Genomic DNA, 12,614 nt, shown 5'->3' on the forward strand with positions numbered 1-12,614 from the left:
CTCCTCTAGCGCTACTTGCTATTTCCTGGCTCCTGCATTCCCTTCTTTCGACTTCTTCCTTCTTTTCTACTCCCCGGAATCTCTGTGCCGCTTCCACGCGCCCCCAACACCTTATTCTCGTGGAGTTTCCAGTGATCCTGGACATCGAAGCTGAACGTAATCTGGAAGCCGAGGACGGCCGAGCGGGCTTATTTAAGTCCCGAACCATACGAAAGAAGACTCCACCCAAGGAGGACATCAGGCAACATAGACAGGTGAGAAGGGGGGAAACCTGTGACACAAAAGGAGTAAGAAGAAGGACTCATTTGGACCCTGGCTGAAGGTACAGTCTGCCTTACAGCTTGCGCCAGTGAAGGAAGGCCAGGATTTCCAAGAGGGTAGCAAGATCCCTCCACTAAACATCTCCCCAGGAACAAATGGAGATACCAAACTCTGAGAACCCGTCCAGCAGCTCCAGAACTGGTACCTAGCCAGCACACAGCATGCCCTGCTAGGTTCTGCCAGCAAGCTTCCAAGTGGGAAGTGCCAGAGAGTCTCTGAACAAAGGACAAGGCTGTTGCCTGCAAACACTCTCCTCAGCTTTGGGCTGTCCACCTTAAAGGACAACATGAGCCCTGCGAAGAAGCTAGGAGTGCCACAAAAAGCATCAACCAGTGTCCACCTTTTAAGGACATTTTTGAGGCAGTCGAGCCATCAAACCGCGACCAGCTGCACCACTGATTGTGTCACTCTGCAGTCACTCAAGCTGTCCGAGATGCCTCGACCGGAGTTCCAGATCTGCCGACCAGCACAGAGACAATTTTCTTGACCCGGAGCCGCCCTGTAGGCCATCCTGCAGCCGTCCTTACAGCCTCACTTGTTGGACTGCCTGTCGCCTGATAACAGCAGCTGTCTCCCATCTTGAACTTTGTCGGGGGAGCTGGAAAGCGTCATGGAACTGACTGAACGCTGTCGAGAATCAAGATCATCAAAATGCACCAGGTACATTGTGGTTTTTGTCCCCCTGGTCCTTCTCCGAAGGCCCCTACTGTCATTTACGACTTCTTGCTCTCATGGTGCTGAAACCAAATAACTTTAAAAAATGAAGACTGATTGCTTTACCTACTACCTTCTTAACAGTACCTCGAGTGCATCCCTTTCCTTAGTGAAACTGTCTTTCCTATGTGTTCCTTTACAGGGTGGGCTGTATTTTGTAGTGTGATAGAACTGTCTGTTGTAATAATAATAAAGTTGATATTTGTATACAAACTTGACTGGACAGTCTCTTTTATCATTGGGTAATAATTGCATTTTCGCTGTATAGCAACAAACCAATGAACCATGACCTTGCAGATATAAGCCTGCTGTTCCGTCCCCGTTACCAAAGTTGGACAAGGAGGTTTATTATTGACTTGTGTTTCCAATCTATTCAGGATCCCTTCTGGGATACTGGAGGTGTGGGGCTGATTGATGGTCTAGAAACCGATCTTCATCCCTGGACCAGTGGTGCCCGGAAGTTGATTCATCACAGGAACGGAGGGTGGGGGAAGATGGCAGCAGTGGGAGCCGGCTGTCAGGCGGGATGGAACACAGGCTTGCACCGGTGGTTCAAGCCTGCGTTCGTAGCCACTTGTTTGGCTGGCACCCTCACACCGGGGTGCTAATGACTACCCCATCCAGGAGGAAGCTAAGCTCATTCATAGACTTGACTCCAAGGCTGCAGTAGTTTGCAGGACCTGCCAATGAAGTGACTGCCCTCTCCTGAACAGGAGCTTTTGAAAGTAGAAACTCTTAAACTGTTCTCTTTTCTCTTAGAACATTGGTCTCCAAACAGTGGCGCTGGCAGTCCTGGGAATGTGTGTGGCGGGGGTGGCGGATACTCGGGATATTCACAGTGGGTGAACTGCTCTTTTTAAAGGGAGGAGGGGGATTGTATTCAATAGAAAATAATAAGCAGTTCTTTGATTTGATGGGGTCCCGTCAATATTATTGCTAACAAAGTGTGCTCAGCATAAAAAAAGTAAGGAAACACATGTGCAAGAATAAAGTTTTAAACACAGTTCCCTGGTCCCTTGGTTTCGCCTCCATTTCCACGTGCCTCACAATTCCACCAATTAACAGCACTCAGTCGCCTGCTATGCAGTCAGATTCGGATTTTCCTGAAAAGCGATATCCCATAAGCCGCAAGAGGACTCTTTTTTTCTTGGTAATCGACATATGATATTACATGACAGTAATTCCCAGGGAAGTGCATTGTCCATGTGCTTTGTCCGGCACAGCGCGTGCTTTATGTTACAGCTCCTCTGCTACTGTTTTGCCTGAGCCACAAAGGCTTCTTCTCCTGAACAGAAAAAGTATGATGACTGAACTTTACAGAGGCAGGCGAACAATGGGCGTGTTTGTGCATAAACACTGGCTGGCTGGCCGAGTTCCACAGTGGCCGACCGCAGCACGCAGTCTCAATGGGGTTAAAAATGCACCCTACTTTCCCTCACTGTTATTCCGCACAAAAAGCACTCACTCCTTTTGAAAGTGCATAAGGCGACTTCCTTTCGACCTGCTTTCCCAGCCCCGCCCCATTGTCCGGCCTGTCACTTCTAAATAATCGCGCGACTCACAGCTCCAAGTTCAATAGAATCTGCAATGGAATCGGGTCATGGGCGAAGAATCGAAGTAAAAGACACCCCCCGGATGCGGTTATTATCCATCCCGAGATAAAGCTATCATTACTGCGATGGCTATAAACGCCATAGATTTTGGAATGGGTTCAAAGAGAACATCATACACGTCAAACTGGGCAAGGCAGCGCCATTTCCCAAACTTTGGAGAAAAATAAATGTGTGAGAATCTTCATTTTGCAAGGAGCGCTGTGATGACGCTGAGCTTTCAAAGTAACATCTAGTGGTGGTGTTGGCCGCGGTTAAAGTTATTGGTCTAAAAGAGTTTGAATTAAATGAGAATATAATGCCAGGCGTTTGGTCTCCGAGTGTTAGTGATGGACACTGGGCGTGTGTGAGGGGTTTTGATATTAATTTTGTGTTGGAGGGTTGTGATGAGGACACTCGTGCCTCAGTTCAGGATCAACTGCTCAGGATCAACCATTTCCGGACCAACCCACAAGTAGCCACAACTTTGTGTGGCCTTAATTCCCCCAGCCCCTAAACTCCCTCCCCACACACACACACACACACACTCCTTCTCCCCTTCCTCTCCTCGCGCCCTTGTGCTGGACGGCAGAATGTGATCCCGCCTTTGTGCAGTCTTGTGGTACTAAACTGACTTCAAAATGTGGCCCTGGAATTCCTTGGGGGCTTCGCTTCACGCGCCTCTCGCCTGAATCGATGCACTAAGTGTCCCAATGCCTGGGCCATTTTGAACAATCAATCTTTCTCCATCGCTTCTTCCCAATCCCCAACCATGCGTAATCGCGGTGTCTCCACCCTTAATTTCCATTTACTTGTGCGTGACTGTCGCCGACGTCCCACAATCTCACAATCTCATGCCTGCCTTGTCCTTTACATAGACCCTTCATTTGTGCATGTTGATACTTTTCCCTTTTATCGCCCCCCTCCCCACCCATAATTATACCAAGATCATTATGTAACCCCCAAACAAGGACTGCATTCATGCCGTACGCTTTTGTCAACTATGTGACCCGGAATTTATAATTGCATTACTCAGTTTTTAAAGAATGCCATGCTGCGGTCGTCATTCATTCGGATGGCTGTTCCTTCTTTAAAAACCTAGCCTATGGCGCATATATCTTTACAAAGTTATCCACCCGCCCCCCAAAAAAGTTGTATCTTGAACAACCTGTTTTATACCATCCCTCACCCAAAATCTGCGAATGTTTACCATGAACCTTTAAGGCAGAGAACCTCGTGACGTTTCCCCTTCTCTCTCTCTAAGTTTAATTACCGTATGCTAATTTCCTTGCCTACTACGTGATTAATTAAAATCATATTTTCATAATCATTTGGCAGTGCCATTGTTTTAGCATTATCCGATGGCTTGTGTGTCTGTAAATACAGCGCGAGCGGGTGGAGAACGCAGAGCTGAGGACCTTTTCATGTGTTTGTGTGCCTGCGATTGGCAACATAACTGGCTTATTTACATTAAATACGCCACAAGGTTACAGTGCAGATGAGCGTCATTTTATTGCTGATTACTTGTGCTAAACGCCGGCGCGGGGGCCGCTGATGCTCCGGGTGCTGCTGCTGCCTGTCCGCCGGGACGCGGGAGACTTTCCCCCAAGAAAGAACAGTTTGGAGTTTCGGGAGCAGGTAAGGACCTTCGGTTGTCGGATGCAGAGGGCTGCCGGCGGAGGGTGGGTGCGTGTGTGTGTGTGTGCCGCCGGCGCCCGGGAGGGAGAGAAGCTGTGCCCGCGGCACAAAGCCTGCCCGTGCCAGGGTGCTTCCTCGGGAGCCGGGGGGCGCGGCGGGGGTGTGTGAGAAGTGTGCTTGTGCACGGGCTCAAGGTCAGGACCGGGCGGGCTGCCGGAACAGAGGGGCTCGCCCTCAGTTTGACAGAGCGAGAAAATGGACGATCTGTGCGGGTTCTTAATGTGAAGGGCTCGGCTCATCAAAGCTCGGTGCCGCAAGACCTCTGGAGCCGCCGTGAATTATGCCCGGATGACAATGGAAGTGCTGTCGTTCCCTCGTCGGCGCAGTGTGCCCGTGACAGGGGGGGCAGAGGGTGCTGCCGGAGTGCTCCCGTGAAGGGGGTTTCGCAGGGTGCGTACTCCTGGGGTGCCCTGGGGATCTAGAGGGTGGGGTGGGTGGGGGGAGGGCTGGCGCCCCCTCCCGGGCAGAGAGGGAAGCGAGCAAGTCAATCATGAGGACATGCTTCATTATTCACGGAGCACAGTCCTCTCCTCGCGCCGCTTCCTGCTCTCCGCGCGGACTGTACCCTGCGCCGGAGCGCGCGCCGGCGGCGGCGGAAGCGGGCGAGGTGGAGGCGCGGCACGCGGGGGAGAGCGTGCCCAGGAGCTACGCAAACACAGGGGAAAGTGCGCCCCGGAGCCCGCCAGGAACAGGGGAACGAACGCGCGCCCCGGAGCGCCGGCCAATGGACTGCCAGCGCGCGGTACAAACAAGTGGGAGCGACGGTCTCCGGGCCTGAAGTGACGGCTTCGGAGCGTCAAAGGCAACGCCGCTGCCTGGGAGCTTCACATACAAGGGGAATGGCTGCCCCGGGCTCCAAGTGTCTGACAACTGAATAGCGCCACTTTTAAGAGATAGGCAAGGACGCAGGTGACTTTTAAGTACAATGACGGCTTTGTCAGCGAGAATAAAAGTAATACGGAAAGATGATTGCCTGTGAGCCTTAAGAAATAAGGCAACTAACAGTAACGTGGAGACGACTACTTGTAACCTGTTCAAAGTGAAACTATCCTTTCCAAGCGTTACAAAAAAACAGTGCCTGTCTCTGAGCCCTCACGAGAAAAAAAAAAAAAGAAAAAAAAACCTTCCTTCTATCCAGTTTACAATGGAATAAACTCCGTTGTATCAGCTTTATATAAAACGGGGACCTTAAAATAACGAGATTGGAAGATTAGTAATCTTCTGGGGTTATATTAAAAATGCATTTATTTTCCCAGGTTCGTTTCGGTACTCATTTTTATATGTTCGTCACTAACCGATGACACCATTACCCTCGAACGCGTGCTCGGCATTTTATATGCGATACAAAGTCCCGCTTACGACACGGTGGCGATGTGTAGAGATAGCAGTGGGCAGTGGGTGGGTCAATGCATATAATATCATCATCAGTGGGGAGAGGGGTGCAGGGAGATGAGCAAAGCGTCAATGGGGAATGAAGGGCTGATGGTTGAGGAGATGAAAACCCTGGTTGGGGGTCTGGGGATGTGTGGATGAAGGGGAGAATTGGAAGGCCAAAGGGCAGACGCATCAGCTTAAGACATAGCAAATGGAGAGGTGTCGATCCTAACATGTTAACGTTTGTATATAGCACTACAATGTAGTTTTACCCATATCATAATATATATTTTTTTATATTGCATTTTTATACTGGGCACCTACAGTGTGTAAGCCCTCTACTAATAGGTGTTATTGTTACCCAGTGTAATGGTACTGAGTTTAACGACCACTGAAGGATTGCAATCTGAGTAGTGTCTTCTTGGATTTCAACCAGTGACTGCAGGTTGCACACAGACGTCTGAAGAGAGTGCTCAACTCCCCAAGCCCTCTTTAGAAAGATCCCTTTGATCGAAAAAGTCGCAGGGTGCAATGGCAGAAGAGAGTTGAAGCAGGGCACGAATGGGTGTCTGAGGATGGAAATGTTCATGGGGGATTATTAACGGTAAGCAGTTGACTCTGTCACTGGGGACACCATGCCCCAGTTTTGGACTTTCATTTTTCCGTCAATTTAATATGGCGAGCTGTACTCTTGGGCCAGTTCCGTTGAATAAAATGGACACAATTAAAAGCAAAGTGCAGGAGTGGAATAAGATGCTCCCGATGATAGGGAGTGATTTTCAAACTGCAATTATGGGAGGAATGTGGTAAGTGCCAAGTGAAAGGAGAAGAGGGGAGAGAAGGTAGAGCCTGCCAGTTTTGACTGGGAATGGGCATATTTTTAGGGAGAAGTGAATGAGCAAACAACTTGGAGTGCAGAAGTGGTATTTTGGGTAATGCTATGTATCCGTGACAACCGGGCTGCAAATGTAATCTCCTCAGAGGTGTCGGGTTGACTGAAGAGAGGTCCAGGGATTCAGGGAAAGGGAGATTGCTTTGGGGGAGGGCAGTAGAGTATTCAGAAAGGAGAGCACGTTGATATGTGCACAACATATGTGTGGAGCGGGGGTGTCATAGGGGATGTTTAGGGTAATAAAGGCAAAGGCGTTGCTGAGGGGAGAACGTCGTCAGAGAGAAAAGTTGGTTCCGCAGGCGCAGTGGCTGGTTATCAGAGTCAGGAAAGGGGATCGAGGGGGGAAGGGTGAGTTAAGAGGAGTGAAATAGGAAACTTGAAGTGCAGAGAAGACCTACCTGTGACACTGGAGCAGGATGATTTGGAGGTTAAACAACTGACAGGGAAGGGCAGAGCGGTACTTTGGGAGATGAGTGAGGCATTGGAGATAATGCAGATGATACACCATGCATTGGGGAGGAGAGCATGTTGACAGGAGGAAGAGTTTAGTGCAAGGTGTCTAAATGAGGAGTCACACTAATACACCTGATGAAGGCACTATGTCATCAGATATTGGCCTCAATGAACTAGCGCCTCCCCAGCACTTACTTTTGATAAGCAAAAACACTTAGGGCCTAATTCACAGAGCATTTTCCAATGGGGTTTTGCCATTATAAAACACTTCTGTGAATTAGCGCTTGTTCCCTTTGATGTGTTCAGAATTACATCCAACTTCCTTTCAATCCAATTTCAATCAGCTTTCTGAAGCCATCTGAATGTGTAGCAGAACATGTTTCCGTAACATTCCCCATGTACGGTGCAAATTCCAGATTTGAAATAAAATAATGCCCTGAGGATTAAAATAGCCCTGAACGGCACAGGGTGCCAGAGGTGGCAGAGGTGAATAGCCACAGGAAAAGACAGCATACATGAGCACTGCAAGTGTCCTTGCATTTGTGTTGAATGGCAGCACATTTTCTGGCACAACTATACTGTTTGTCGCTGCTGGATGCCACTGCAAAGGCAGTATCGTTTTCAGTTGCTCTGATGTAAAAATCATATTTTCTGCTTTGTGTGTCTGTGCGTTTCCCAGTCTTCTTAGCTTCATGTAAAGTTGCATGATATCTCCCTTGGAGTCCCTTTAACTCAGCTGGAATCTATTTCTTTTGGTTGTTTGTTTTGGACATTACTTCTGCTCCTTTAGGAAGCCAAGCAAAAGGGAGCCGACCTAGAAAGTGTGTGCATCGACTTCCCTGAAATTGACACATTTGAGTGAGTGCATATGCAGGCAGACCGGCCACTCAAACATCTGCCGAAAATGTTGGCAGGGCATAAAGTAGTTAGTGTAGAAACCAATGCTTTCCCCAAATCAATATTGAAGACATTGCATTACAGTTGAATGTCTACCATCTACCTTTTCCCTTGAGCAGTTTCAGTCAACCTAACACCACACCTATTAGGTTACGCTAGTGTTCTGAAGTTAGGAATCAAGAATTCAATTAGGGCCAATCCTGAGAACGGCATTTACCACTCGTTCGTTCATAGGCTTTATTTCGAAGAAAACAAGTCATAAAAGCAAAAATTCAAAAAATACATCATATGCACATTAAACAGTTCTATAAAAAGACCGCCATCATCAGGTCATTACATAAAAACAAATACTGGCATAGGAACAATGCCTCATAAAATAATTAAAATACAGTTCATATTGCGAGAAAAAATAATCGCACTCCTTCCACCTCTTTAAACGAGATCTCCATACCAACTTCAGATAACTGCTGGTTGCAAAAACCAAAGGCGTGTCACCAGAGTTTAGGCATATAGCCATAGCTTTGGTGACTGTCCTGCTGCCACGATTCAAAACGTTTCCTCAGGCCCATGGAGCAGAGGCATAGCCAGGATTGTCTCACAAGTGTGGCGTCAAGCTAATATAGTTGGGCCCAACGCAGTGACGTTAACATCTGTAAATGCTCACACAGTGCTGCTAAGTGGGCATTTACAGATTGTGGGTGGGCCTTGCCCGCTCAGGACCTACCCTGTCTGCCCTTCTGCCATGGAGGCTGGGCAAAGCAAGATCAGATGACAGAGGTCTTCTCTGGAATCCTTACATAATACACGCATCAGGTAATTAGCCTTGTCCCACTTATGTAACAAGTCAGTGGTGGGTACGAACCCCAAACGGAATTTTGTATAGAGAGATCTTTTGAAATTAGTGGGAATGCAATCTAAGTATTCCTCACATCCAACCTGAATTTTAATGACAACATTACGGGCTAAGGTTCCATACACCTGGGAATTCAACACATTTTCGCGCTCAATGTTAATCAGGGCCGCACGCTTCACCTCTGCAGTAGAGCCAGAAGTTAGATCACATGGATTAAGCCAATACTCCTCAAGCCCCAGGTCCCCCAGCAGATTCTTAACATGCATGAACCATTTGCACAATCTGCCCCCTTGTTGAGCCAGAACATCTAACAGTGCCTCTCTAAATAACAAAACATTTCCATTGATCCACAGACGGACCCCATAGGGCACCAGTCGCAGCTGGCATACTGAGACAATCCCTTGCATACCTGTCTCTAAAAGTACTGGAGTATTTGGCACACTAACTGTGAGCCCAAGACAATAAAAAAAAAGTATTTTCCACCATGCATAGGGGGTGGGAGTTCATCTGGCCCCGCAGTTTGGTGCCGTACACTGCAGCCTGCCTTGCTTGTGCTCTATACGCCTCAAGAGAGACGCGTACAGCCCCACTGCCATGTTCACTAGTAAATCTGGCAAGAGCCCCACTATACCTTGCCAGGGTTATTTTTGCCTTCTCCAGATGCAATGACCACCCCCATGACTCCATGACTCTCACCCCCAGGTAGTCATAACTGGCTACCTGCTCAATTTTTCCTTCATCCAATGCCAGCCTAATGCCCATCTGTCTCTTGTTAGCCATCATATTAAAGATCATAGACTTAGTTTTACTGATATTAAGCGATAGACCATTTTGCCTACAGAAAGAGACAAAGATCTCTAGTGGCATGCAGACACCAGAGGATGTTAGCGATAGGTGAATTGCATCATCTGCAAACTACAGGACAGGCATCGTCTCACCAGCCAAAGATGGGGCATCGGTTTGGGCACCCAGGAGCTCCCCTATGACAGCATTAATAAACAAACCAATATCAGTGCCAGTACGCACCCTTGTCAGACACCCTTCTTGATGCCAATACTACCCAAAGTACTCCCCTCAGTTCCTCTCCACACCACTGCAGTATTGCCTCAATATAGACCCTGAATAGCCACCAGGAGTGCACCCAGGATCCCATAATTCCTTAAGACCTCCCATAGCCATTGTCTAGGAACTGTGTCAAAAGCGATGAGTAGATCAACAAACACTGCATAGACACTTGTTTTCCTGAGGACAACATATTTATCACATACCAACCGTAGCCAGAGGCTTGGGTCAGTTGTGCTCAGCCCTTTGCGAAAGCTGGCATGGCAATGGTCAATAATCCTGTTGTTACATTCCCATTTGAGCAGATGAGATAGAAGTGCCGGGCAAACATTTCTTCCCCAGCATCCAGTAAAGAGATCGGTCTAAAATTGGCTGGGTCATTACAGGAACCTTTCTTATGGATTGGGACTAGCTATTACTTCTGCGTGCTTGTGCTGTCTTAAAGGATAAACTGCATTCAAGAGTCCTGACTACCAGTGACTGTCCTCCTCATCCATAATCTCGCTCATACAGCGGAGTGGCTCAAACTGGAAGTTGAGGTCCCCCACGACCAAGATTTTAAGGGGCTCATGGTAGCGCAACCTCCACTCCATTACAATGCTTGTGATTCTATCAATCAGTTCCATGCCCCTTACAGCTGTGGCCTTGTTGTAAAAATTAATCAACAGGATCTTGGAATCATCCCGCAAATTGATATGAATCACAAGCAGTTCATGGCAAGCTATATCAATCTTTGTCTCTGACTTAAGCAACCACACTTTTACCATTATCACCAACCCCCCCACTGGGATGACCCCTCACCCCCTTGTGGGCTGAAGAGGAAATGGTAGCGAACCCTTGGATGTGGGGGGTTACAAATCCCAAGTCTCCTGTAGGCAAATCACCCCAGAATCCCTAACAAAAGTAAGCCAATCGTTGTCAGATAGTTATTTCGTGACCCCAGCAATATTCCAGGAGAGGACCCAAACCCCAGGTGAAGTCTGTACCGACCCATCGTCTATATGATGACTAGGGGTGGGTCGCGATACCATAGACTCCTGCTCCACGATGAAGTCAGATCGCACAGGACTCTCTCTCTGCCCAGGTTGCCCAGCCCATTAATTCCTAGCCACCTGCTACTGGCTCCCACTAAGCTGGAGCAATCTATGCTGGATCCCCCCCACCTATGGCAATTGTTCCCCCGACTTCCTGTGCCACATTATTGCCATCTGACAGACTTGTTCCTCTCTCCAGGTTACCCCTGGTCTGGGGATGATTACCCACCAGCCCATCGGACCTGCCTCCCACAGTCCGATAGCTCCCTGGGCATCTCATATCACTGCCATGATTACATACTGGTGGAGCCATTTTTATATAGATTCTTAGCTCCTTCGGGGGAGGGGAAAGTTGTTAAATTTCCAGGATTCCCTGGACAAGCAGAGGATCTTTCACTGTGACCTCTATTACATCCTTATCTCAGGGACCCAGAAGTCTCTTACAAACTGCCCCCTCGTTCGTATCTAATCTCCAGGCTTTTTGGCAAATTCATAGGGTAAAAGCAATCCTTTTTTGGGTTGTCCAGAGTACTAACAGCCCCCCTCACCCCCCTGATACTCCAGGTATTAGGGGCAATCAAGTTTACAACCAACATCTCAGAGGAATTCAGTTGTATACCACACTCAGCCACTCACACCGTCCCAATTGAGACTCCCTCCAGAAATTCCACAACCACTGTCTGTGTGGGGGGGGGGGACCCGGGCCATCAGGTCCACGACCATTTTCAACAATCCTTGAATGTCCCTTTTGAGCTCAAAATTGTCCTTCCTCAAAATCGACATGAGTCACTAACTCCATTCAGGGTGAACAGGCAGTGAGAGGACAGACCATTTTTGATAGTGAATATGTTATATACTTGATATCAGGCGTCTGCAAACTTTGGAGCCCATCAGCTCCAACCAGCGTAACTAATGGTAGCAGATCATAGGAGCTGTTGTCCAACACATCTGGACAGCCGCAGGTTGCAGTCCTCTGCCTTATATGGCATATAGTGTCAGTAATGTTTGCTTTCCAGCTTTATGGTTCGTCGCTGAAAGTTCGGTGCTGTGTATTTCGGTTGGGCACATACAATGTAGTATAGACTGCACATACAGTATAGCCTGCACACACATGCAATATGCCTGATCCAGATAATGTTGCAGAGCAGCCTCTGATACAAAGCCATATCAAAGGGGAATTCATCCAAGTTGCTCATCAGAAAATCGATAAATTCCTCACTATACATTGGTGAGGAGTATAGGCTCTTTATTTCATGCCTTCACCAGGACTCATTTTGCAGATTTGTGTAAATTGTACAGAGGGGAACTATTACGTTTGCACTAAAGTACAAACTGGTCCTCTCTGTGCCATTTTTGTCATTTGCACTGCAACGTGCAAAAAAAGTAACAGAAAGCAGGCAGAATTGTCTTAATGCCTTCTCTTTGCACTTTATAGTGCAAATCGTGTATATGCCACCTGTTATTTACGCATTGGTATTCAGCATTTACATCAGATTCCTATGAATCTGCCTGCTATGAGCAGGTGTAAAAAAGCAGACGGATTCCAGAGGAGTCCGATGCCTTACAGCCAGCATGAAAATATCATGCAGGTAGTACGAAATACATGCAAAATTATAGTGGTAATTCCACTCTGTGCCACCCTTCAATTTTACAAACCAATGATAATATGATGATGCGTACAATTTTTATGCAGGACATCTATGCATACACTTTTACGCAGGTCTGGC

General features: G+C 47.8%; 1 protein-coding gene across 1 annotated transcript in view; it reads left to right on the forward strand.

The window, feature by feature from the left end:
* The first annotated feature begins 4,016 nt into the window (after positions 1–4,016).
* ZNF536 (zinc finger protein 536) overlaps positions 4,017–12,614 on the forward strand; it is a 1,807,595-nt gene continuing 1,798,997 nt past the window's right edge. Inside the window, exon 1 of the mRNA XM_069607083.1 lies at positions 4,017–4,262. The gene's annotated coding sequence lies outside the window, so the exon portion shown is untranslated. The remainder of the gene's footprint in view (positions 4,263–12,614) is intronic.

This window comes from Ambystoma mexicanum, chromosome 1p (genome assembly GCF_040938575.1).
Source record: "Ambystoma mexicanum isolate Mex_15411 chromosome 1p, UKY_AmexF1_1, whole genome shotgun sequence".
In the NCBI taxonomy this organism is placed as follows: Eukaryota; Metazoa; Chordata; class Amphibia; order Caudata; family Ambystomatidae; genus Ambystoma; species Ambystoma mexicanum.